General features: G+C 47.7%; 1 protein-coding gene across 3 annotated transcripts in view; it reads left to right on the plus strand.

Moving 5' to 3' along the window:
• The window catches only part of LOC120998647 (dihydroxyacetone phosphate acyltransferase-like), a 401,782-nt gene that overhangs the window by 92,963 nt on the left and 292,565 nt on the right, over positions 1 to 16,254 (plus strand). The gene's annotated exons all lie outside the window — the stretch shown is intronic.

Below are 16,254 nucleotides of genomic sequence, written 5' to 3' on the forward strand. Positions count from 1 at the left end.
GATAGCCAGCCCCTGATGTCAAGGCCTATAAAAAGTCTCCTCCGGACCGTTCTCCGGCATTTTCCAGAGAACTTAGTGCAGGGAGAGATGTTACATGCATTAGGGACAGTGATTAGGAAACAGTTTATTCACAAAATATGACTACTGAGCAGTTCAGGGATAGCTAAGAGATAGTGTAAGGATATATTAGGGAGGCATTATCCACACTATAGGGAAGAGAGCAGGGACAATTGAACAGTGTAAAGTTTGGCTAATATAGGCTATTCTATTACACCTTGCTGCACTAATTGGGGTTAAAAGTGTTCTAATATTACTGATTTTAGTTCTGTTATTGGGGTGAAACTCTGGTCTGATACTACAGATTTTGGGCGGGGGTTCATGTTCTTTTTGTATAAAATTCAATCCGTTAATTGCATGATTTTCCTAACATATGACGTAAAGTCATGATTTTATTAAAGACACGGAGGCGAGTATTGGTTTCTCTTCCTTTACTACCAACCAAAAGCAGCAAAGAAAACAAGAAACAAGTAACCATGGTAACGGGACCCTCCCACATAAGACCCCTATAATAGTCCTGCTTTGCATAGATCCCTCCTCTTTCTTTGGCGGTGACACTCTTCTGAAGACACTGAAGGTCTATCCACTAAACTCCAACGAAGAACTGAACCCGAACAGCACATGAACTCTCCAACTGAAGAACGGAACTGGAGAATAACCAAAAACGACTGTAGGTGTCAGGCGTAGCTTGCCGGAAATATTCATCCTAAAGAAAACAAAAAAAAGAAGAAAAGACCGGTAATCAGAACTGCTCAGAACTATGGATCAAGTACAAAACCTGAAAAAATGCATATACAAGCATCCGAAATTTGCAATATACAATGAAGGCAACAATAGACCCCACACAAAACTAGGGAGGGAAGAAATAACGGGAGGGGCAATACTCGCCTCCGTGTCTTTAATAAAATCATGACTTTACGTCATATGTTAGGAAAATCATGCAATTTTATTGCATGACACGGAGGCTCCTATTGAGAGTTTAAAGCTGACTTACCACGAGGAAAAAACATGAACAGGAGGACGATAATAAAATTCACGAAACGTAGACAGCCGAGACCAATCTGCTAGCTTCATGATGACCTCCAACCTGGTCCCCGCAACTGCCATGGATGTCGCCGAAGCACCTCTCATAGAATGTGCAGCAAACACCGAAGTGACCACCCCTGCCAAGGACATAATCCACTTAGCCCATCGAGCCAGAGTGATGCTAGTGACAGGAAGAAAAGGATGTCGGTATGACAGAAAAAGTTGAGGGCGCGTTGTCTCGCAGTGCGAGGCAGTGCGTGACTCATACTCCCTCAGACAGGCTACTGGGCAGAGGGCTGGAGCATCCGGGAAGCTGGGATAGGCCACGGATTTAATGTTGGTCTTGGAGCGGCGTGTAATATTGAACACTACCCCGATCGGAGTGAAGGAACGAGCATCATGGTCCAAAGCTCGGACATCTGAGACTCTCTTACAAGAAATCAAACAGAATAAGGAGACCAACTTGGCCGAAAGCTGACGCAAAGAAAGTTACGCGTTAGGAGGCCAAGAAGAGAACAAGGATAATACAGAGGCCACATCCCATGTGGCCGAGAAACGGGGTCTAGGAGGACGGGAAAGACGAGCGCCTTTAAGAAGGCAACACACCAAAGGATGTTGACCGGCTGGGCAACCGTCGAATCCCTGATGAGAGGAAGAAATGGCTGAGCGAAAAACATTGATGGTACGATATGCCTTACCATCCTCGAAAAACGAAGTGAGTAATTGAAGGATCTCCGTCACAGGAGCTGAAACGGGATCCACGTGCCTAGCCAGGCACCAATCAGCCCATGACTTCCAGGCTGCCCGATAAGCCCGTCTAGTACCGGGGGCCCATGCGTCCTCCAAGAGGTGTCTAGTAGATTCTGAAACTCCTGCGATTCCCTGAAATACTGCAGACTAGGAGTTGGAGGGTTTCTTCTAAGACGAGAGGATGTTGCAGACCTGACGGGTCTAACAAGAGATCCGAAAAAACAGGAAGAAGGAGAGGGCACTGGATCAGGCATTCCATCAGCTGAGGAAACCAAGACTGGGAAGTCCAAAAAGGAACCACCAGGACCAGTTCGGCCTCCTGTTGATGGACCTGGGCTAGCACTCGGTGAATCAGAGCAAATGGGGGAAGGCATACATGAGGTTGCCGGACCAGTTCTATAGAAAAGCATTGGTGGCTTCCACGTCTGGATCCGGGCGCCAGCTGAAGAATCTGGGAAGTTGGGTGTTCAAGCGGGATGCGAATAGATCTATACAGCAGGGACCCCATCGGGAGGATATGGATGAGAAGACCGTCTTGTCCAATCGCTGGAATCGGAGAGAAAACGAGAGCTCCAGTCCACGTGCGTATTGTGAAGGCCGGGAAGATACTCCGCTACAACGGTGATCTCCCTGAACAGACAAAAAGTCCAGAAATCCCGAGCTAGATGAGACAATGCAGTCGAGTGCGTGCCGCCCATGGCGTTGACATATCGCACTGCAGAAATGTTGTCCATCCGTAATCTGATGCAGGTGCTGGTGAGTCCGTTCGCAAAACTGCGAATAGCGAAGAATCCTGCGAGAAGTTCCAAGGTGTTGATATGGAGTCTGGACTCTTCCTCGGACCAGTGTCCCCCGGTGTTCACTCCGTCGCAATAGGCGCCCCATCCCAACAGGCTGGCGTCTGATTCCACTGTAAAGTCCGGACACGGGATGAAAATAGCTTTGCCATTCCAAACCTCCAAGTTCCGGATCCACCACGTCAGCTCGTCCCTGGACTCATCGTCTAACGTGATAAGGTCTGCGTATGATGCACCCGCACGAAGGTGAGATATCTTGAGGACTTGCATGGCACGATAATGTAATAGTGCTGGAAAAACTGCCTGGATAGAGGACGAGAGGAGGCCTATGATGCGGGCCAGGTGATGTAAGGATACTTGTGGACGGGATAACGTCTGGCGGAGTTCCTTGCGGATGGCCCGGACCTTGGATAATGGAAGGCTGAGGGTTTCTGTCATTGAATTGATTGTGAAGCCTAAAAACTCCATGGATTGGGAAGGAGTAAGGCAGGATTTTTCCAGGTTGAGGAGAAACCCGAGGTGGGACAACAAATCCATTGTCCAGGATAGGTGTGTGAGCAAGGTATGACGGTCCTGGGCCAAGAGGAGGATATCGTCTAAGTACACAATTAGCCGAACTCCGCGACTGTAGAGGCAGGATACGATTGGGCATAGCAACTTGGTGAAGCACCAAGGAGCTGAGGAAAACCAAAAGGGAAGCAGGTGAACCGCCACATCTCCATGTTCCATTGGAAACAAAGTAGGTTCCTGGACGTCTCGGAAACCGGTACTGTTAAATAGGCATCCTTCAGGTCTAATTTGACCAACCAATCTCCATGGAGGAGCATGTCTCTGAGGAGGTGGATGCCCTCCATCTTGAAGTGGCGATAACGGACAAATGTGTTCAATGCCTGAAGGTTGATCACAGGACGCATATGGCCTCCTTTTTTGGCCAAATTGGCCACCAGAAACATGTTGCTGATAATGCAATTGGAGGGGTCTGAGGCCGGTTCTATCGCGCCCTTCAGAAAAAGTTGCTTCAACTCCCTGTGCAACAGGAGTTGCTTTTGGGCCGGGAGGAAAATGGGATGAGGGGGTGGAATGAAACTGGGAGGAACCACCAACTCTATGTGAAAACCCTGTATGGTAGTGAGGATCCATGGGTCGGCCGTGATGGCTGCCCAAGAGTGGGAAAAGAGACGGAGTTCGCCCCCTACCCAAACAGTCGAAGAAGATACAAGGTTTGGTAGACTTACCGAATGGGCGCCTGGACACCTAGAATCTGGTACCTCAGGACCGCCAAGAAGCACCACGGGTGGGAAAGAAGGTGGAAGGCTGGTGGAATTCCTGGTTGGAAGAGCTGAATGACACGGAGCTTCGACCCGAACCACGGGTCTGGAAAGATGACCGGCCGGACAGACGGCCCCTAGCACTGCCGGCCCTGGTGGAGACCCGTCCCTGGAAAACCCGTCTCATTGACGATTGGGCTTTATCCAGCGCCGTGAAGGCACCAACAAAACGGGACAAATCTTTAATAAAAGAGTCTCCAAAAAGGAGACCCTGGGCATCTTTGCCTGCCTCAGTCAAGGCCAGATTGGAAAGCTTCGGTTCTATCTTGAACAGAATGGCCTTCCTTCTCTCAACGGAGAGAGAGGTATTAGCGTTGCCAGTGAGACACAGAGCACGCTGTGTCCATCCCCGGAGTTCCTCCGGATCTACCTGAGTGTTTTGGGTTCTGATGGATTCTGCCAACTCAAGGATCTTAGTAAGGGGGCCTAGGACATCCAGTAATTTATCCTGGCAGGCCTTTAGAGCTGACTCAAGACCCTTATGTGGGTTCCACCCAGACTTGGCCAGAAATTGGATCATTTTTGGATCCACAACCGGTGTATAACAGACCTTATTAGGGACAATGGGCCTAGGGCACTCAGCCCTCAACTTATTCCTAGCCTCCTTGCTAAGGGGCTGACGTACCCGTGACTCCAAATATTTGGCAATGTGGTCCGATGGGAGCCACTCTGCGGACCTCGGGTGATGGAGCGCATCTGAGTTGAATAGCGGCTCTCCAGAAGGGTCCATAATAACCTCTAATGTATTAGAAGGGACCTTGGGGGGGTTGGCAAGGGGGGGATTAGGAACTGACGATGGGCCAGGAGGGTCCACCTCCAATAGTTCTGGGTCCTCCTGCTCTGAACCAATGTCAGGCTCTGACTGCGCCTCCTCTTCTGATCCGAGTTCGGACTCGGACTGTGTATCATATTGAGCTCTGGCGCATTTCCATGGCCACGCCTTTTCTGCCTGGCGGGCATAGGCTCTTTTGCACGAACTCAGCGCGCTCTCTTGGGTGGCAAGCATCACACCAGTCTTAGTGGTTCTGGAGGCTGGAGGATCAGCATTAGCTGTCCCTGAGGTCAAAGGTCTAGGGCGGCTACTGGGACCGGAAGAAGATGAGTGTGCCATAAGGGCGTCCGAAATAGACTGCAAAATAGCAGTGGACATGGAACCCATGGCGGCCTGGATAGCCACAGCCACAGAACGTTGGATTGCCATAGCCTGTGCCAGATCTGAATTGGAACCCGCTGCCTGGGCATTGGGGGTGACCTACATGTCCTCAGGAATGTGGCTACTGGGGAGGCCGTACTCTGACATGATCACTGTTAATATGGGGTAAGCAGAAATACCTCTGACTACACTAGCTATAACCTACTGTGTTCACAGAAGGGGAAAAGACCGGGCAGAGCAATGTGAGCCAAGAGAGAGAGGGTTAATACCAGCAGGACGCAAGAGCTGACAGGCGCGACCGAGGATCCAGCGTACACTGAGAGCGCGCACGAAATCCCGCGAGATTTTGCGCCGCTCTGGACAGAGAAGGGATTCAGCTGAGAGCTGCGCCCAAAGTCCCGCGAGACTTCGGGCGGGACAAGCGGAGCTGCAGGCGAAGCGAGAAGAAGATCCCGCTTCAGGTATGTGGAAGAAGAAGATGGCGGCCAAAATCGCGCGAGATTTCGGCCGCCGATAAGGGCAGCTGGGGAAACGCTGGTGAGCAAGCAGGTAAAAAACTGGAGGCAGGGGAAATAGATAACAGGCCGAAATAAGAACCGGAGGGAGGGGAAAAAATAACAGGTAGAAATAAGATATAAGAATGATAAGGACGCGACTCCTGAAAGATAAAGGGGAAAAGCAAGACCAAAGGGCAAAACCAGAAAAGAGGGGAGAAAAAACCCTGTACAGGAAATAAATAGATACTAAATATATGACATCTCTATATATACCACAAGAAATAGAACAGTATAATACTCAAATCCCTACTGAATATGAAGACCACAATGAGTACTTATCTGAGTGGTCAGCAGCAAAGAAAGAGGAGGAATCTATGCAAAGCAGGACTATTATAGGGGTCTTTTGTGAGAGGATCCTGTTACCATGGTTACTCGTTTCTTGTTTTCTTTGCTGCTATTGGTTGGTAGTAAAGGAAGAGAAAGCAATAGGAGCCTCCGTGTCATGTAATAAAATCCTTGATTGTGTAATGAGGTTGTAATTGCGTATTTATACTACAGATTTTAGGGTGTTAGGCTGCGTTCACACGGGCGAGATTTCCGCGCGGGTGCAATGCGGTAGGTGAACGCATTGCACCCGCACTGAATCTGGACCCATTCATTTCAATGGGGCTGTTCAGATGAGCGATGATTTTCACGCATCACTTATGCGTTGCGTGAAAATCGCAGCATGCTCTATATTCTGCGTTTTTCACGCAACGCAGGCCCCATAGAAGTGAATGGGGTTGCGTGAAAATCGCAAGCATCCGCAAGCAAGTGCGGATGCGGTGCGATTTTCACGCACGGTTGCTAGGTGACTGTCTATACACTGTATTATTTTCCCTTATAACATGGTTATAAGGGAAAATAATAGCATTCTGAATACAGAATGCTTAGTAGAAGGTCAATTGAGGGTTAAAAAATAAAAAAAATTAACTCACCTTGTCCTCTTGTTCGCGTAGTTCTCCCGGTCTTTAGTTCTTTAAAAAGATGAACTATGGGCTAAAGGACCTTTGATGACGTAAGATCACATGCTCCAATCACATGGTCCATCACCGCGGTGATGGACCATGTGATTGGAGCATGTGATCTTACGTCATCAAAGGTCCTTTAGCCCATAGTTCATCTTTTGAGAAGTAAAGAAGAGACCGGGACTTACGCGAACAAACGGAGAAGGTGAGTTAATTTTTTTTATTTTTTTTAACCCTCAACTGATCACCTACTATGCATTCTGTTTTCAGAATGCTATTATTTTCCCTTATAACCATGTTATAAGGGAAAATAATAACATCTACACAACACCGAACCCAAACCTGAACTTCTGTGAAGAAGTTCGGGTCTGGGTACCACAGTCGGTTTTTTATCACGCGCGTGCAAAACACATTGCACACGCACGATAAAAACTGAACAACGGAACGCAATCGCAGTCAAAACTGACTGCAATTGCATTCCTACTCGCGCGGGTTTGCCGCAACACACCGGGACGCATCCGGAACTAATCCGGACACGCTCGTGTGAACCCAGCCTTAACGTTCTTTTATACATACTTCAATCATCCTTAATTGTGTAATTGAGGTGAAATTGCGGCCTGATATTACAGGTTTTAGGCTGTTTACATTCCTTTTTTCATAAGTAAATCCATTAATCCTTAATTTAGTAATTGGAGTGAAATTGCGGTCTGATACTACAGATATTGGGGAGTTCATGTTCTCTTTTCCATAAGTAAATGTGTTAATCCTTAATTGTGTAATTGGAGTGAAATTGCGGTCTAATACTACAGATTTGAGGGTGTGTACATTATTTTATACATAAGTAAATCTGTTAATCCTTAATTGTGTAATTGGGGTGAAATTGCGGTCTGATGCTACAAATTTTGGGGTGTTCACGTTCTTTTTCACAAAATTCAATCCTTTCATCCCTAATCGTGTAATTGGGGTGAAATTGTGGCTTGATACTACAGATTTTAGGGTGCTCACGTTCTCTTATATATAAGTACATCCGTTCATCCTTGTCTTGGAGGTGAAATTGCGGCCTGATACTGCAGATTTTAGGGTATTTATGCTCTTTTTCACATAATTCATTATTTAATACTTAATTGTGTAATTGGGGTGAAATTGCGGCCTGATACTACAGCACATCCATTTATCCTTGTTTCAGGGGTGAAATTGCACCCTGATAGTACTGCTATTTTACATTTACAGTTACTGTTACAGTACAGTGTATCCGACTGACAGGTGCCAGGCCCTTCTAAGGGAAAGAGCAGTGGCCCAAATGTTCCTGGAGCTGGCAGAAGTAGCAGCAGAAGAAGGGGAGGGGGGGTGGTAGCAGTAGTCGAAGCAGCAGGCCAGTGCTGCCTGTGTCATCCAGGGGTCGTGTTTTAACCAGCAAACTAGCTGTCCTTGAATGGTTGACTGAGTCTTCAATATCATCTCAAGTAACATCAGACACCCCCAGCCAGGAGTCTTTGGGTTCCTCAGGCACCAAGTACTGTGGCCCTACCTGTACTGAACATGCCTTTTTCATCTTTTGTTCCTTTTGCTCTCAGCAGAATGTAGCTCTGTTTGCTTCCCATAATCTATTAGTCATGATGCTCCTGCTCCACCTCCTACTCCTTGTCACCCGTTTCGTCACCAATCGATCATCAAGGCGATTGCAAAAAGACAACAGTATGCGTGCACACATCCAATGGTGCAGAAGCTGAACATGCTCCTGGCCAAGTTGCTGGTACTACAGTCCCTCTCTTTCCATGTCGTTGACACCTTTCAGAGAACTGATTGGTTGTGCCGAGCCAAGGTGGAGAGTCTTAAGCCATCATTACTTCTCCAAAAAGTTTGTACCAGCCATGCACACATATGTTGAATATAAGGCGTTCCAGTCTTTGAGCCTGTCGGTATTTGCTACAGCTTACAGCTGCGCCAACATGTGGAGCTGTAGCTATGGTCAAGGACAATATACTGTATGAAGAACTATAAGGGGCAGTATACTAAAATAAAACTTCACTTTTAATTATATATAGGAGATAAAAAAGGCCCCTACAGACAGACAAACAAGTAAGACGTGCGCACCCTCAGCGTGATGTAAGGAGAGGATACTGAAGGCTACAATGACAACATTAATATTAGTGGTGGGCTAGACAGAAGCAAAACGTAGAAGGTCAGAGGGGGGTTGTTGGTATAAAATACCCACTGGCCCTAATGACTCCTTACTTGTCCTAGTCCACCCTAAGTGTATCCAAAGGACGGGGTCCAAAAAGCCCTGCAAGGGGTGGCCCAGACTGGAGCTCTAATCCTGCACTGGAAGCCCTAATTAGGCCCTAACCGGTGACAAAAAAAGGACCTTATGTACAATGGGAAAACACATTGATGCAAGTTATTAGAGATATGCCCCAACCAAAAACCAAAGAGGATTAGATGAGGAATACTCAAGTGTCCCGACGCGTTTCTTCGATAAAGGCCCCAAGATCCTTCAGGGGACACGGGGCGTAAATGATGGTTACCCCCGCCGGCATATGGCCCGACAGCTAGGGAATAACCTGTACAGTTGCTTCAGTCAGTATGAGGCTGAGCCTAAAAATAACAACAGAAAGCACAAAACATAAGTGTAGTAACCAAACGGATCACCACCAATCATCCAATATGGGACAATGGAGGAGAGTGACTCACTTTTTGGTGGCTGCGGTCAGCGTATGGCTGTGGACCCAAACACAAGCAAGACCCAGGGTGGTGCTGTCTGCAGGAGTAGATGGACTGGCAGCAAATGGGGCTGCACTGCCCCATTATAAAGGCAGAGGGGCCATGTGAGATGCATCTCCAGTAATCGACGCCAGCCGACAAGGCGTCCGCTGATGACGTCATTTGATGCGCCTCACAGTCGCGGTCACGTGATCGGGAGAACCGAAACCACGTGGCCGCGCATGCGCTACAGAATCCTGCCTCATGCGTTTCATGGGGCCTAGGATGGAACGCACGGCTGCAGATGCACTTCCGCATCACGTGACCTCTGAGACGCGCCGACGTCAAGCGTGGCAGCGTCATACCAACAGTCACAAGATCGGAGTCAGAAACAGCAGCACTTGCGCAGTAGTGCACTGAAAGACAGGTAAAATACGGCAGTCCAGTCTGGATTATGTCGATTTAACAGCCCGCCTGGCTATGGCACAATTAATGTCATGCAAAACCACTCCTCCGGTCTGCATGACGTCATAACGGGAACGCCCCCTAATGGTTAGTCTAATAGAGACATGGCCACAGGGAGAACTCAGCTCCGGTATAAATTAAAATAAATATGGAGAGGGAAGGAACAAAAGGGGGAGCAGACTATTCATTGGTCCAGCAGGGCCATAACCCCAATTATCCCTCTCACATATTCTTGAGGGACATGGCAGTATATGCCCACTGTCCCACATGGAAGACCAAATTAAAGGGGTTTATATGACAGAGAAACAGACCACGGGACTGACCGGGAACAATGATGATTAGAGAAAACAACCAAAGTTCAATTGTTCATTAAGACCGTGAGGGGCAACCGTATTCAAAGTAAACGCCCACCAACATTCTCTTTGGAGAAGAGAATCAACACGCTCAATGGCCATAGAGCTAATTGACGCAGGGCGTCCATTGTGGGATGACTGCACATGACGTGCTATGGGGGTATTCCTGTTATTGCGGATATCACTAAAGTGCTCCCCCATACGTTTGCGCAGTTCCCTAAAGGTCTTGCCAATGTAGCGTAGCCCGCACACACAGGTTATTAGATAGATCACACCAGCAGTGCGGCAGTTTATGAAACCCCGCACATGGTGGACAGTGTCATTAGGTTCTCCAGTGAACGTCTTGCCCTGTGATAGGCAGCCACAGAAACTGCAATTGCCACACTCTGGCCTGGTACTTAAAATCACTTGGTTCTGAGCAATTACGTTTTAGTCTCAGATACTGTCCAGTGGGGATCACTTTCTTAAGAGGGACAGGGTGGCAGCTGCCCCACCTAAGAAGGGAGTTAGTGGAAGTGGGTTTGCAGTAGATGGACGTACTTAAACCTCCTTTATTATCCCTGAAGATAACCACATCCAAGAAAGGGAGGCGATCTTTGACAATAACAGAAGTAAATCTCAGGTTGAAGTTGTTAACATTCAACTCAGAGATAAGTCTATCAAAATCGCTCTCTGGTCCGCTCCACAACAGAAAAATATTGTCAATATAGCGGGACCAGAGAGCGATATGATCGACAAACCACATTGATGGTTCCCCAAAGACGACAGACTCCTCCCACCAGCCCAGGAGCAAGTTGGCATAAGATGGGGCACACGAACTGCCCATGGCAGTGTCCCTGAGCTGGTGGTAGATCTGGCTGTCAAAGAGAAAAAAATTACTTGACAGTATAAAGTCCAGAAGTTCAAGAGTAAAAGCATTATGCAAGGTGAATTGCTGCCCCCTAGTTTTCAGGAAATGGTTGCTGGCCTCCAGACCTCGATCGTGTGGGATAGAGGAGTATAAAGCCTCCACATCAATGGAAGCCAAGAACCAGTGTGGCTCGATACAGATGTCTTCCAACTTTCCCAACAGGTCACCCGTATCCCTCACATAGGACGGCAATGCCACAACAAAGGGGCGCAACACCTTGTCTACATAAATCCCACAGTTTTGTGACAGGCTACCAACTCCTGAGACGATCGGTCGTCCCTTAGTGGGGGTGGTCCCTTTGTGGACTTTTGGTAGACAGTAAAAGGTGGCTGTTACCGGATGGAGTGGGTAGAGAAAATCTAATTCCTCACCGTTGATCAAATTGGCACTTTTGGCCCACTGTTGAATGTGTCTTAGTGTCCTCTGTAACCCACTAGTGGGATTAGTGGGAAGTATCTCGTAGCCGGTTTCATCCGTCAGGACAGAAAGACACATTCCTTTATACACAGACATATCCATCACGACCACATTGCCGCCCTTATCCGATGGTTTAATTATAATGCTTTTATCACTTTCAAGAGTCTTGATGGCTAGCCTTTCCTCTTTGCTGCAGTTAAATCTGGGTGGAACCGAGTGTAGAACGGCCAAATCAGAGGTAGTGTGTTGTAAAAACACATCCACACTGGAAACTTCGCCCATTGGGGGCATTCTAACACTTTTATTCTTCAGGGACGTAAAGGGACCCAACCCTTCAGCGTTGGGTGGTGAGTGGTCAAGGTTAAAAAGTAAGTGGACGTCCTTCAAGATTTCCACAGGAACGCCCAATTCACGGCTTTCCCTTTTGTCTCTTAGTTTGTGAAACTTGTGGCACTTAAGTTTACGAGCAAAGAGATGGAGATCTCTTGTCCACCGAAAAATGTCAAATTTATTAGTTTGAACAAACAAAAGTCCACGTCCAAGCAACCTAAGTTCAATTGGCGACAAGGCGCGGGAGGATAACAGGGCATGTGGTACCTATTGTTGAGTGTTCCGGCTCCTCAGAGGGTAGTGTGCCCCTTGATCTAAAAAAGGAGAGCCCAACGTAGATACAGGCAAAGTTTGGGGGGGATTTTGTGGGTTATGTCTGTAAGATCCCCGGCCGCGGCCCCTATTTTTGGGGTACCTTTCTTTCTCTGCGTCCGACGCTTCCGTATCCGTGGATGAGAGGTCGGTGTTCTGGGTATCGGGTGGATTTGTTAAAAATTGATATACCTTATTATCACAAAAATACTGAAAGTCTCTGTTAAACTGTTTGTGCTTACGATCCTTCAGTTGATACTGGTACCGCTCCACAGTATTTTGTAACTGCACCTCCTTAACAGAGAATTCAGGTTCTGACTGAAATATCTTAGCCATCAAGACTCTTGAAAGTGATAAAAGCATTATAATTAAACCGTCGGATAAGGGTAGCAATGTGGTCGTGATGGATATGTCAGTGTATAAAGGAATGTGTCTTTCTGTCCTGACGGATGAAACCGGCTACGAGATACTTTCCACTAATCCCACTAGTGGGTTTCAAAGGACACTAAGACACATTCTACAGCGGGCCAAAAGTGCCAATTTGATCAGCGGTGAGGAATTTGATTTTCTCTACCCACTCTATCAGGTAACAGCCACCTTTTACGGTCTACAAAAAGTCCACAAAGGGACCACCCCCACCAAGGGATGACCGATCGTCTCAGGAGTTGGTAGACTGTCACAAAACTGTGGGATTTATGTAGACAAGGTGTTGCGCCCCTTTGTTGTGGCATTGCCGTCCTATGTGAGGGATACGGGTGACCTGTTGGGGAAGTTGGAAGACATCTGTATCGAGCCACACTGGTTCTTGGCTTCCATTGATGTGGAGGCTTTATACTCCTCTATCCCACACGATCGAGGTCTGGAGGCCAGCAACCATTTCCTGAAAACTAGGGGGCAGCAATTCACCTCGCATAATGCTTTTACTCTTGAACTTCTGGACTTTATACTGTCAAGTAATTTTTTTCTCTTTGACAGCCGGATATACCACCAGCTCAGGGGCACTGCATGGGCAGTTTGTGTGCCCCATCTTATGCCAACTTGCTCCTGGGCTGGTGGGAGGAGTCTGTGGTCTTTGGGGAACCATCAGTGTGGTTTGTCGATCATATCGCTCTCTGGTCCCGCTATATTGACAATATTTTTCTGTTGTGGAGAGGGCCAGAGAGCGATTTTGATAGACTTATCTCTGAGTTGAATGTTAACAACTTCAACCTGAGATTTACTTCTGTTATTGTCAAAGATCGCCTCCCTTTCTTGGATGTGGTTATCTTCAGGGATGATAAAGGAGGTTTAAGTACGTCCATCTACCGCAAACCCACTTCCACTAACTCCCTTCTTAGGTGGGACAGCTGCCACCCTGTCCCTCTTAAGAAAGGGATCCCCACTGGACAGTATCTGAGACTAAAACGTAATTGCTCAGAACCAAGTGATTTTAAGTACCAGGCCAGAGACCTGAGGTCTAGGTTTCAGGAGAGGGGTATCCGGATAGGACCCTCAGATTGGCCTATGAGAAAACTAAGGCATGCACACGAACGGAATTACTCCACCCCACGACCAGTAGGGCACGTGAATCTCAGGGTACTGTCCGGGTAATAGGCACATTTGATGCTGCTGCTTCTCAAGTTAGGAGGGTTCTGGCACGTCACTGGGACACCCTATTGATGGACCCAGACCTGGCTGAGGTCCTTAATCCCTCCGTTTCCCAGACCTTTAGGAGAGGTAACAACTTAAGGGACAGGTTGGTACACAGTCACTTCACCCCTCCAGCGAGACCACACACATGGTTGGATGTGCCCGTGACGGGATGCCATAGGTGCGGCATTGCAGTTTCTGTGGCTGCCTATCACAGGGCAAGACGTTCACTGGAGAACCTAATGACACTGTCCACCATGTGCAGGGTTTCATAAACTGCCGCACTGCTGGTGTGATCTATCTAATAACCTGTGTGTGCGGGCTACGCTACATTGGCAAGACCTTTAGTGATATCCGCAATAACAGGGATACCCCCATAGCACGTCATATGCAGTCATCCCACAATGGACGCCCTGCATCTATTAGCTCTATGGCCATTGAGCGTATTGATAAACCTGCGCGGGGCGGTGACCGGAACAGACACAGTCTCCAAAGAGAATGTTGGTGGACGTTTACTTTGAATACGGTTGCCCCTCACGGTCTTAATGAACAATTGAACTTTGGTTGTTTTCTCTAATCATCATTGTTCCCGGTCAGTCCCGTGGTCTGTTTCTCTGTCATATAAACCCCTTTAATTTGGTCTTCCATGTGGGACAGTGGGCATATACTGCCATGTCCCTCAAGAATATGTGAGAGGGATAATTGGGGTTATGGCCCTGCTGGACCAATGAGTAGTCTGCTCCCCCTTTTGTTCCTTCCCTCTCCATATTTATTTTAATTCATACCGGAGCTGAGTTTTCCCTGTGGCCATGTCTCTATTAGACTAACCATTAGGGGGCGTTCCCGTTATGACATCATGCAGACCGGAGGAGTGGTTTTGCATGACATTAATTGTGCCATAGACAGACGGGCTGTTAAATCAACATAATCCAGACTGGACTGCCGTATTTTACCTGTCTTTCGGTGCACTACTGCGCAAGTGCGGCTGTTTCTGACTCCGATCTTGTGACTGCTGGTATGACGCTGCCACGCTTGACGTCGGCGCGTCTCAGAGGTCACGTGATGCGGAAGTGCATCTGCAGCCGTGCGTTCCATCCTAGGCCCCATGAAACGCATGAGGCAGGATTCTGTAGCGCATGCGCGGCCACGTGGTTTCGGTTCTCCCGATCACGTGACCGCGACTGTGAGGCGCATCAAATGACGTCATCAGCGGATGCCTTGTCGGCTGGCGCCGATTACTGGAGATGCGTCCTACATGGCCCCTCTGCCTTTATAATGGGGCAGTGCCGCCCCATTTGCTGCCGGTCCATTTACTCCTGCAGACACCACCACCCTGGGTCTTGCTTAAGTTTGGGTCCTCAGCCATACGCTGACCGCAGCCACCAAAAAGTGAGTCACTCTCCTCCATTGTCCCATATTGGATGATTGGTGGTGATCCATTTGGTTACTACACTTATGTTTTGTGCTTTCTGTTGTTATTTTTAGGCTCAGCCACATACTGATTGAAGCAACTGTACAGGTTATTCCCTAGCTGTCGGGCCATATGCCGGCGGGGGTAACCATCATTTACGTCCCATGTCCCCTAAAGAATCTTGAGGTCTTTATCTAGGAAACACGTCGGGACACTTGAGTATTCCTCATCTAATCCTCTTTGGTTTTTGGTTGGGGCATATCTCTAATAACTTGCATCAATGTGTTTTCCCATTGTACGTAAGGTCCTTTTTTTGTCACCGGTTAGGGCCTAATTAGGGCTTCCAGTGCAGGATTAGAGCTCCAGTCTGGGCCACCCCTTGCGGGGCTTTTTGGACCCCGTCCTTTGGATACACTATTAGGGTGGACTAGGACAAGTAGGGAGTCATTAGGGCCAGTGGGTATTTTATACCAACAACCCCCCTCTGACCTTCTACGTTTTGCTTCTGTCTAGCCCACCACTAATATTAATGTTGTCATTGTAGCCTTTAGTATCCTCTCCTTACATCACGCTGAGGGTGCGCACATCTTACTTGTTTGTCTGTCTGTAGGGGCCTTTTTTATCTTCTATATATAATTAACAGTGAAGGATCCAATTTTTTTTTTTTTACCTTAGCAATAGCGATGGATTACTGACAAAATGCTGACCGTGTGAAGCCAGAGGCTAAAAACACAGGATCTGTTTTCTTGGGATTGTCCTTGTGATGGATCAGAAGAAGGGGGGGGGGGGGGGGAAGAGACCTCAACACAAACTTTTTGCGGACACCCGCTCCTCTCTGTCATGGGGCCATTAATTGTATCAGCATGTAATAGAACAGTTTTTGCAAAAGGAGTGCACTTTATCACTCTATAGTAGAATCTTGGGCTACTGCATGGTTCCTTATACCCAACGCTAACGTTCACCTGTAAGGTTGAGTTCACACTTGAGTTATTTGGTAAGTCTATCCAGTTCAGCCTGTTATCCTGCAGGCTGATCCAGAGAGAGGCAAAAAAAAAGTGAGGTAGAACTCAATTTTCCTCATTTTAGGGGAAACATTTTCTTCTCGACTCCAA

Source organism: Bufo bufo, chromosome 4, assembly GCF_905171765.1.
Source record: "Bufo bufo chromosome 4, aBufBuf1.1, whole genome shotgun sequence".
In the NCBI taxonomy this organism is placed as follows: Eukaryota; Metazoa; Chordata; class Amphibia; order Anura; family Bufonidae; genus Bufo; species Bufo bufo.